Here is a 10,568-nt window from a genome sequence, read left to right on the forward strand (position 1 = left end):
TCCTCCATTCCTTCAGCCACCCCCACAAGGCGTTGGCTACCATCCAGGAGTCAGTGTAGAGGTATAGCACTGGCCAGTTCTCTCGTTCTGCTATATCCAGGACCAGCTGGACAGCTTTTACCTCTGCGTACTGACTGGATTCACCTTCTCCATCCCTTGCTTCTGCCACTTGCCTTGTTGGGCTCCAGACAGCTGCCTTCCATCTCCGCTTGCTTCCTACAAGCCGGCAGGACTCATCTGTAAATAGAGCATAGCCCTTCTCGTTGTCAGGGAGATCGTTATATGGGGGAGCCTCCTCAGCACGGGTCACTGTCTGCTCTGGTGGCATTCCAAAGTCAGCACCCTCTGGCCAGTTGGTGATCACTTCCACTATGCCAGGGCGTTCGAAGCTCCCCATCCGAGCTCACTGAGTTATCAGGGCCATCCACTTACTCCAGGTAGCATCTGTGGCATGATGTGGGGTTGAGCCTCTCCCTTTGAACATCCAGGTCAGGACTGGAAGCCTCGGAGCTAGAAATAGAGGTGACTCAGTCCCAATTACCTCAGAGGCAGCCCAGACGCCCTCATAGGCAGCTAGGATTTCCTTCTCTGTCGCCGTGTAGTTGGCCTCAGAGCCTTTGTACCCCTTACTCCAGAAACCTAGGGGCCTGCCCCTGGTTTCACCAGGAGCCTTCTGCCACAAGCTCCATGTAGGACCATTCTCACCAGCCGCAGTGTACAGCACATTCTTGATCTCTGGCCCAGTTCGAACAGGTCCCAGAGCCACAGCATGGACCACCTCTCGTTTGATCTGGTCAAACGCCACCTGCTGCTCAGGTCCCCACACAAAATCATTTTTCTTCCTTGTTACATGGAAGAGAGGCTTCACAATTTGACTGTACCCGGGAATGTGCATTTTCCAGAAGCCCACAAGCCCCAAAAATGACTGTGTTTCTTTCTTGTTTGTGGGCTGCACCATAGTGGCTACCCTGTTCACCACCTCCTGAGGGATGTGGCGACGGCCATCCTGCCATTGAACACCCAGGAACTGGATCTCCCTGGCAGGCCCTTTCACCTTGCTTCTCTTGATGGCAAAGCCAGCCTCCAGCAGGATGTCAATTATCCTCTTACCCTTCTGGTAAACTTCCTCTGCTGTCTCACCCCATACAATGATGTCATCGATGAACTGCAGATGCTCAGGAGCTCCACCTTTCTCCAAGGCAGTCTGGATCACCTCATGGCAGATGGTTGAGCTATGGACCCAGCCCTGAGGTAACCTATTCCACTGATACTGTACTCCCCTCCAGGTGAAAGCAAACTGTGGCCGGCATTCTTCTGCAATGGGAATGGAGAAAAAGGCATTAGCAATGTCAATTGTGGCATACCACTTGGCCACCTTCGATTCCAGCTTGTGCTGGAGCTCCAGCATGTCTGGCACCGCAGCGCTGATCGGAGGAGTCACTTCATTCAGGCCACAGTAGTCCACAGTCAGTCTCCATTCCCCATTTGCCTTCCGCACTGGCCATATCGGGCTGTTGAAGGGGGAGTGAGCCTTGCTGATCACCTTCTGGCTCTCCAGTCATCGAATCAGTTGGTGTATGGGGTGCAGAGAGTCTCTGTTGGTCCTGTATTGCCTGCGATGTACTATGCGAGAGGCAATAGGTAACTTCAAATCCTGCACCTTATGGCTGCCCACTACGGAGGGGTCATCCGACAGCTCGGGCATGGTGAACAGCTGTTCTTTGCCTGCAGTCTCCACAGCTGCCACCCCAAACGCCCACTTGTGCCCCCTAGGGTCCTTGAAGCATCCCTCCCGCAGAAAGTCAATGCCAAGAATGCAAGGTGCATCTGGACCAGTCACTATGTCGTGCTTTCCCCATTCATTCCTGGTCAAGCTTATCTCAGCTTGCAGTACAGTCAAGTCTTGTGAGCCTCCTGTGACTCCTTGAATGCTTATGGACTCAGCCCCTTTGTACCCCGATGGTATCAGGGTGCATTGGGCCACTGTGTCCACCAGAGCTCGGTACTTCAGGGCTTCTGAAGTGCCAGGCCATTTCACGTACACATCCCAGTATACTCTGTTATCCCTCGCCTCCACCTGGCTGGAGGTAGGGCACCTCTAATGCTGGCGGCAATGTCCACACTTGTCACATGGTCCTGTGTTACTAGGGGAAGGGTCTCTTGAGCGAGAGGGACCACTCCAGGAAACTGGGGCAGCTCTTCTCCTGGATGAGTTATCCCCGTGGTGCCCACCTTGCAGTTTCCGCACCCTGTTCCAGAGGGCAGAGGTGGGTTGGCCATGCCAGGTGTCCATGTCCTCTCCATGGTCACAGAGGAACCTCCACAGAGACCCCCTTGACATTCCCCGATTGGCTTGGGGTGATCTCCTAGGGGAAGGTCGCCTGTTCCTGATTGCCGAAACCTGGACCCATTCTGAAGGAGAAGGGGAAAAGGAGGCATCGCTCCCCTTTTTCAGTTCAGACATGGAGGTCTTGATCTCTTTGACAATGTCTTTAGCCATAGTTTCTATGGCTGAGATCAGGGGTTTCTGATTTACGCTATCCTCATATTCCCTTAAATCATTGGCAAACTCACAGACAATTTTAGGACTTCCATCCTGTCCAGTCAAGAGTATCCCCCCTAATGTGTGAGCATATTTCTGAGGAGCACCCTGGGTGAGTTTCTTTACGAAGGGCCGTCTCATGGGCACCTCATCTGGGTCCGAAGGGAGCTGGCCATCCCCATAAATTATTTCCATCACAGCCATCTGCCTCAGATACCGAATGCCCTGTTCCATAGTTGTCCATCTAACTGGGGCCCAGGGCAGGTCATCTCTTGAGCGGTACCGGCTCTTGATGGCGTTCAGAATCCGGGCCCAGAGAGTGTGTATTCCATCAAGTTTGGCTAACTCTTTGTCCAGACCAGCATCACGAGTCAGGGAGCCTAAAAGCTTCGCTTCCCTCTTATCCAAGTCCACTGTGTCCACCTCCTCGTCCCAGCATCTCAGGGCCCAGCTTAGTATTGGCTCACCCTCTTTCCTTGCGTAGTCCAGACGAGTTTGCCTTAGTTCCTTTCTGGGCAGCGATGTAACAGTTATTTCCTGGTCTGAATCATCTTCATCCACCGCTGGGTTCTGTGAGGTGCTGGGGCCTGCTGAGATTCCTTCCTCACCATCTGTGCTTGGCGATGATTTTTTATTTCTTTACCTGCGTGTGGTGACCGGTGCTAGAGAGACTGCATTGGCAGGAGCATCAGGGGTCAACTGTGGAACTGCTGGTGGTGGGGCAAACCCTTGTGCCTGGGGCTCAGGCTGAGAGCTGGCACAGTCATTACAACCCGACCCCTCCCTCTTGGTGTCTACAGAGTGCTTACAATGCCCACAGCAGACACGCCCCCAGTCATTAAAGAGCACAAAGGAGTGTGTTATCACCCTCCAAACAGCTCTTAATGGGTTAGCTAGTCCTCCACCCAACACGGTCCCAGCAAATGCCACTATAAGGATTACATTTAGGCATATGGAGCATATTGCAATGTAGAGCAATTTTCCATCACAGGCACTTTTATCTACACCATTGGTTTCATAACTTGCTTCAGGAAAGTTTCCTGTTAGAAAAGTTACCACTGACAGTGAAATTCAATGAATTCAAGAGATACATGCCTAACTAAATTGGTAAAGTTTTTATCCACTTGATCAGCATCTCTATCATTAACCACACCAAGTGGTAAGTTATTAATTTGTAGATGTGGGTCCAAAAGATCCAGCCAAAAGCCCATGCAAAGGCTTGGACCATCAGGTTCTTTAAAATTGCCATTTCTACTTCTAGCTCCTTTTTCAGAAAAAAAGTATTGCTTTCCCAATACAAGATTAATTTCCAAGCCCCACATTGGGCGCCAAAAATTGTAGTGGTTTGAGCCTTAGCTGAGAGTTAAAAGCTCAAATGGGAAAAGGCTGAGAATCTCTTCCCCACTCCCCCCCACCTCCTCCCTCCAAACAGGGAGAGGAGGAAAATAAAGAGGTAAGGAGCAAATCCACTAAGCAACAATCTGGAGTCAGCTTGGAAGTAGAGAGGCAAATAATTTTTTTTTCTTCAAATTATATATATATAACAATAACAGGGAAAAACAAGGTTCACAAGGGCAAGGAACAAGAATGGATGGGAGTGAGACAGAAAAAAAAATAATACAAAACCAGTCTTTCTCTGAGGAGGTGCAGAGGCAGCAGGGAAAAGGATCAGGTCCAGCCACGTGGCTGAGGAGCAGGAGGGCAGCTGCAGTAGCTCTCATCCAGCAGAGGCAGGAGCCAAAAAGGAGATCCAACTGCTATGATGTCCTGCTTTTTATACCCTAGCTGGGCAGGGAGGGGGGAGTGGAACAGACTCAGCTTTCCCAGGGGGGAAACGCCCTTCAGGGAGGGTAAAGTACCCGCAAGCCCTCCACCCTGCTTTCTTCTTTTGTTTTCAGAAAGACGCGTTAACCCACCACACCATCCCTGCTCCCTGCCTGCTCCAGGGACCCTTTCTTCTCCAGCAGAGGTTTCCTCCGCCTGGAGGGTGGAGACTTCAGCAAGGTGCTGACCTGTTGCTGTTTGCTGCCATCCCTGCCCTGAGAAGCCTCCGGCTCTAGGCTGGCATGAAGGGGCTGAGGGAAGTGGTGCTGCCTCTGGACAACACTCTGGCCCTGCTGTGCCCCAGGTGCTCATGGCACTGGATGATCTTCAAACTCCCACCATCCCAGGCTGCTCCAGGCCTCACCCAGCCTGGCCCTGAACACCTTCCTGGGCAGCCTGTGCCAGGCTCTCCCCATCCTCACTGCCAAGAAATTCTTCTTCCTCCCCAGTCTCAATCTGCTCTGTGCCAGCTCAAAACCATTGCCTTTCATCCTGGTACCTCAAGCCCTTTGCTTGAGGTCAGCAGAGCCCTCCAAGCCACCTTGGTCCTTGTGAGACCTGGCTTGGAGCTGCACTTCTGCCCCGTGGCACAGAGGGGATCTGATCAGTGCTCAGGAGGAGCTAAAGGGTGGAGGGCAAGAGGCCAGGCTCTGCTCAGTGGTGCCCAGGAACAGGACAAGAGGCAGTGGGCACAGGCTGGAATCCAGGAGGATCCATTTGAACAGAAGGAGAAAGTTGGTTGTTGTGAGGCTGCTGGAGGCCTGGAGCAGGCTGCCCAGAGAGGTTGTGGAGTCTCCTCTGGAGAGCTTCCAACCCCCCCTGGGCACTGTGCTCCTGGGCAAGCTGCTGTGGCTGCTCTGCTGGAGCAGGGGCTTGGGCTGGGTGAGCTCCAGAGCTCCCTTCCCACCACGATGGTGCTGTGCACAGGAGTTAATGCAGGGCACTGGAGGGTGGCACCAGCTCGGAGTCTTTCCCACTGCTCCCTGGAGAGCAACTCTTAACTCCTTCCCTCATGGAGTGTGGCAAAAGCTGCCTGAGCTGCAGCAGATTGAGGGAGGGGATTCTGCCCCTCTGCTCTGCTCACACCCCACCTGCAGCACTGCCTCCAGCCCTGGGGCCATCAGCACAAGAAGGACACAGAGCTGCTGGAGGGGGTCCAGAGGAGGCTCTGAGGGCTGGAGACCCTCCCCTGTGGGCACAGGCTGAGGGAGCTGGGGCTGTGCAGCCTGGAGAAGAGAAGGCTCCAGGGAGACCTCAGAGCAGACTTCCAGTGCCTGAAGGGCTCCAGGAGAGCTGAAGAGGGACTTGTGACAGGGGCTGGGAGTGCCAGGAGGAGGAACAAGGGCTTGGAGCTGGGAGAGGGGAGACTGAGACTGGAGAGGAGTGTCCAGAAGGGTCAAACCCCAAACATGCCCCAGCACAGACAATGGCTGAGCACCTGCCAGTGTGCCAGCCTGGTGGCAGTCTGGACACCCCCTGGGGTGCAGATAAACCTGTGTGTGACGGTTTGAGGCTGTGCCCTTAAGAAAGGGAATATGGTGGATGGAAGTTGGTAAACGGAAAGAATAATCAAAACTATTTCATTGGCAAAGTGGGAGGAAGCACCTTCTGAAATGGGAGTGAACTGATCATTTCCAGGACTTTTCTATCAGTCTTGCTTCCGCCTCTTCTTCATGCAGCAGCTCTGTCTTGTGCTGGGCTTTCTGCCAAGGCCTCAGCCTTGAAGACAGATAAAGGCCGGTGTTAACTCCCTTCCAATTAACACGAACTGCTTCTAACTTTTTTTTCCTCTCTTTTCTTTCTCTTTCTATCCCATTCTGGGGAAAGGGGGGGAAGAGAGGGGAGAGCGGAGGTGGGGAACCCCTCTCTGTCCGAGGGGGGTTACTCTCATTTCTGTGTTACTCTGTTGTATATCTTTGTATATATTGTAGATATTGTAAATTTGTAAATATTCCCCTGCATACCCTACATGGCTTTGTAAATATAGCTCCACTGCTTTGCTAATTCAGCTTGTGAGTTTTTTTTTTTCCCTTCCCTTCAATTTTTCTTTCCCTTTACCTCACAAGGGGGAAGGGAGGAGGCTTCTTGGCCTTACCCTTACACCCCACCACATTTTTTTTTTATTGGCGCCCAATGTGGGGCAGATAATTAGTTTAATTTATTACTTGATTGATTTAGTGTTTTCCAGCTGAATTAGCAAACATGAAGGTATTGTGGTTTGTGGAGCGATTATTCTTTTCAATTTTTGGGGCTCTGGTTTACAGGTATTGTTTGGGTTTGATTTTGCATTACCTGGGTAAATATTTGGTGCGGACAATTTATATGTGGGTTATGTATAGAGTTAAATCATGGTATGGAAAATGTATTAATATCTTATGGCCAGTGAGATACAGGAATGTTACCTCCACCACTCTCCCAATTGAGATAAAGGGTTTTAAGATTCCACCGGAGGAAAGAGTAACTTTAGGTGATGCCTGGGATCCAAAAGTGATTTATTTGATGTGTATAAATCTGTTGCTGGTGATGGTAATCGCATATTTACTGTTCTCTTTACGGCGAGAGAAAAAGGTGTCCAGGGCATGTTTTGTTATTAAAACTAGATCAAAAAGAAAACGCCGTGGCTCTCAATCAGTCCCAGAGTCACCTAGTGACGAAGAGTGTGCAGAACCCATGTCAGTTAAAAAGAAGGCTAAAAAGTTAATTGGTAAAGCAGCTCTAAATGACTCTGCTGATTCCAGCAAGCTGCCAAAGGCGGCAGCTGGTATCAACATGGCGCCTACTCCTTCTCCTCCTTCTTCTTCTCCGTCGGCCAGTAATGGAGCAACGTCACTTCCGCCCAATCCCTCGGTGGGACCGGAAGTCACTGCCCCAGCAGCTGATTTATCTCAGGACCTGTCAGCTTCCATTAAGGTGGCTGTAAATTCAAACACAGCTGCAGTCAAGATGGCTCCTTTAAAGACTAGAAGTGGAAAGGCCCAAGATGGAGAAGAAGAGGTGGAGACTGATCCTGGTGAGGGACCCTCTACTCTAAAAGATCCTGCTCAGGAGGAAGAGAAGGTTTGTTTTAAAGATCTAGCTAACCTAGTGAGATCAAAGCAGGATAGAGATGAAGATAGGAAAGCAGCTGGCAAAGGTGGTTCTCATCTTAAAGAGATTCTTAGGCGAATGACAGCAGGATTATATGGACAAAGAATTCAGGGAGACGAGGAACAAGATGATATTTCAGACTGTTCTTCGCCCCGCGAGGAATTGCGAAACATCCGTAAAGATTTCACCAGGGCAGATAAGGAGCCAGTTCTAGCTTGGCTTAGTAGGTGTTATGATACAGGTGCTTCAGCTCTAACAGTGGGAGACAAGTCAGCAGCTCAGTTAGGAACTCTCTCAAGGGACAATGGAATAGATAGACATCTAGGCGAAGCTCTCGGTAAGGTTAATCTGTGGATACGCCTTTTAATGGCGGTTGCCCTGAGATACCCTTCCCGAGATGATCTTCCATGGAATCCTAAACCCTGGACTACCATAGATGAGGGAATTAAGCGCTTGAGAGAATTTGCTGTTAGAGAGATACTCTATGGTGAACATGAAACTCTGAATCCTGATGACATTCCTGTGGGTATTGGTCTTGCTAAAAAGATCATCAAACTTGCTCCTTCTAATTGTGCAAACATTCTGGCAAGCAGAATTGTGTCAAGAAGTTATGGTGGAGCTTCTCCTACGGTTGGCCAATTCAGTGATCAAATGAGACAATTGGAGGATAGCATGACACGTGGTTCTTTGGTTTCAGCCATTGAAACTCTGTCTGGAAAAATTGAGAATTGCATGAGAGAGTTAAAAGATGAATTTAGAAATTCCATATCCCAATTGGCACAAAGGGATAATTTCAATTCTTCCTCCAGGTGGGTACAAGTTTCATCTGTGAGGAATACATGTCCTCCAAGGAGGTCATTCCAAAACAGGACATTCCAAAACAGGTCATTCCAAAACAGACCACCAAGGCAATCACGTAGAACTATTTGGATAACTCTGCGTGATCAGTTTGGTGAGAACATGAACCGCTGGGATGGCCAACCAACTTCTAATCTTTTCAGGAGACTGAGGGAATTACAAAGTGGCAGAACCCGAGGTAGCAATACCAGAAGGGTAGCTGTTACTTCCACAGTTCCCCAGAACGACTCTTATGGCTCCAACAGTGGCTCCAGTTATAACATGCAAAGTTATAACCCTGCAAACTATGTGCAATGCACATGTGTGCATGTTCCCCATAACTAGGGGTGCCCTGCCTCCCGCCAGGGGGAGGATAGGGATAACAGAGATAATAGAATCTATTGGGATGTGTACATCCAGTGGCCTGGCACTTCACAATTTCGGAAGTACAGGGCCTTGGTTGACACAGGAGCTCAGTGCACCATAATACCATCAAATTATCAGGGATCAGAGTCTATAACTATTCTGGGAGTCACTGGTGGATCTCAAGTGTTAAGTAAGGTAGAGGTTAATATAAGTTTAACTGGTAAACAATGGAGGAAGCATACAGTTGTGACCGGACCTGACGCACCTTGTATTTTGGGAATTGATTTTCTGAGAGAAGGGCGTTTCAAAGACCCTAGAGGTTACAAATGGGCTTTTGGAGTAGCTTCTATAGAAATTGATGGACAAAAATTGAAGCTATCTGCCAGACCTGAGCTTTCTGATGAATCTGCAGTTGTGGGACAACATAAGATACAGGACATTAAATTGCCGGTTGCTTTTCAGACTGTGCATCACAGACAATACAGAACCAACCGTGACTCTTTGTTGCCCATTCAGAATCTGATTCGTCAGTTGGAGAGTCAGAAAGTCGTCAGCAAAACTCATTCACCTTTCAACAGTCCAGTGTGGCCTGTGCGGAAGCAGAATGGAGACTGACGTCTGACAGTAGACTACCGAGCCCTGGATGAAGTAACACCACCTATGAGTGCAGCAGTACCAGACATGATGGAGCTACAGTATGAGCTGGAATCCAAAGAGGCCAAATGGTATGCTACCATAGACATTGCTAATGCATTTTTCTCTATTCCCATAGCAGAGGAATGCAGGCCTCAGTTTGCTTTCACCTGGAGAGGAATTCAGTACACTTTCAACAGATTGCCAATGGGCTGGATCCACAGCTCAAGCATCTGCCATGCAGTGATCCACGATGCTCTGGAGAAAGGCGGTGCTCCAGAACACATCCAGTTCATCGATGACATCATCGTCTGGGGTAAAACTGCTGAGGAAGTCTTCGAGAAAGGTACCAAAATCATTGACATTCTTCTGAATGCAGGTTTTGCCATCAAACGAGACAAGGTGAAAGGACCTACCACAGAGATTCAGTTTCTGGGAGTGCGGTGGCAGGATGGACGCCGACACATTCCAGTGGATGTGGTAAATAGAGTCTCTACCATGGCAAGTCCCACAAACAAGCAAGAGACCCTACGTTTCTTGCGGATAGTGGGATTTTGGAGACTACACATTCCTGGATACAGTCAGATTGTGAAACCTCTGAATGATGCGACTCAAAAGAGAAACCATTTCCACTGGGGACCTGAACAACAAGCAGCCTTTGACCAGATAAAGCAAGAGGTAGTTCAAGCAATGGGTCTGGGACCTGTCCGAGATGGTCCAGACATTAAGAACATTTTGTACACGGCTGCAAGTGACAATGGTCCAACCTGGTGCTTGTGGCAAAAAGCTCCAGGTGAGACACGTGGACGACCTCTTGGTTTCTGGAGTCGAGGTTACAGAGGTTCAGAGGCTAATTATACTCCAACAGAGAAAGAAATTTTAGCTGCCTATGAAGGAGTAAAAGCATCTTCTGAAGTGATTGGAACTGAATCACAACTTCTTCTAGCTCCCAGATTACCAGTTTTGAATTGGATGTTCAAAGGCAAAGGCTCCACACCACATCATGCCACAGACTCAACCTGGTCTAAGTGGATGGCTCTGATAACACAGAGAGCTCGAATGGGAAATCTTGAAAGACCTGGTCTAGTGGAGGTGATCTCAAGTTGGCCTGAAGGTATCAACTGTGCCAAACCTCCAGAGGAGAAAGTAACTCGTGCTGAGGAAGCTCCTCCTTACAATGACCTCTCTGATGATGAAAAGAAATATGCTCTGTTCACAGACAGTTCCTGTCGTCTTGTTGGAAACAAGCGAACGTGGAAGTCTGCAGTGTGGAGTCCAA

This window comes from Melanerpes formicivorus, unplaced genomic scaffold (assembly GCF_026170545.1).
Source record: "Melanerpes formicivorus ecotype bairdi unplaced genomic scaffold, bMelFor1.0.p_v2 SCAF_31, whole genome shotgun sequence".
NCBI classification, from domain to species: domain Eukaryota; kingdom Metazoa; phylum Chordata; class Aves; order Piciformes; family Picidae; genus Melanerpes; species Melanerpes formicivorus.